Source organism: Seriola lalandi, unplaced genomic scaffold (genome assembly GCF_002814215.2).
Source record: "Seriola lalandi dorsalis isolate HSWRI2012SDOR001 ecotype SW California unplaced genomic scaffold, Sedor1 jcf7180002014279, whole genome shotgun sequence".
In the NCBI taxonomy this organism is placed as follows: domain Eukaryota; kingdom Metazoa; phylum Chordata; class Actinopteri; order Carangiformes; family Carangidae; genus Seriola; species Seriola lalandi.
Genome location: NW_019484931.1, coordinates 1 through 613, shown reverse-complemented (window position 1 = coordinate 613; position 613 = coordinate 1). Strand labels below are relative to the sequence as shown.

Genomic DNA, 613 nt, shown 5'->3' with positions numbered 1-613 from the left:
TATCTCTCTGTGTCTCACTCATTCATCTGTAGTCTCTGAGGGGGATGGAAAGCAGCTCCAACTACCAAGCCAAGCCTATGGACATATTTTCCTCTTCACCTCTGTACACTAATATTACACCACTGCCCATAAATGGTGGCGTGAGTTCATCCCAGTCACGACAGACAGTAAGTGACTTCCTCTATTGATGTACCTGAAGATTATTATTGCATTATTCCTGCTGTGGCGTAAATGACATGCACTGCTGTGTTTAGATTGAGCACACGTATCTGGACAGCAGGAACGATTCAGCCGGTCCGATATATATGCTGAAACCAAACTATCCCCAGAGTCTGCCACCTTCTTTGCCACACAGAAATGGTATGTCTGTACCATTTCTACTTTTGTATATTTTAGTGGCGTTGAGACTGTGTGTGTTGTTGTGTTAAGAAATTAATACACAAGCAGATTTTCATTCCTCTCTAGCGCAAGGACAGGAGATTTCACCAGGGTACGCTACTGTATCCCAAGTGGAGGAACCAGGGTGAGAAGACAGCTGCACGCACACACACACACACACACACACACTCTCACACACACACACACACACACACACACACACACACACACACAC

General features: G+C 45.4%; 1 long non-coding RNA gene across 1 annotated transcript; it reads left to right on the top strand.

Annotated features, from left to right (window-relative positions):
* Positions 1-36: 36 nt before the first annotated feature.
* LOC111644795 (uncharacterized) lies at positions 37-592 on the top strand. The gene is made up of 3 exons (XR_002759814.2): positions 37-167; positions 255-360; positions 466-592. It is a non-coding gene; the product is annotated as an uncharacterized LOC111644795 (long non-coding RNA).
* Positions 593-613: the final 21 nt, after the last annotated feature.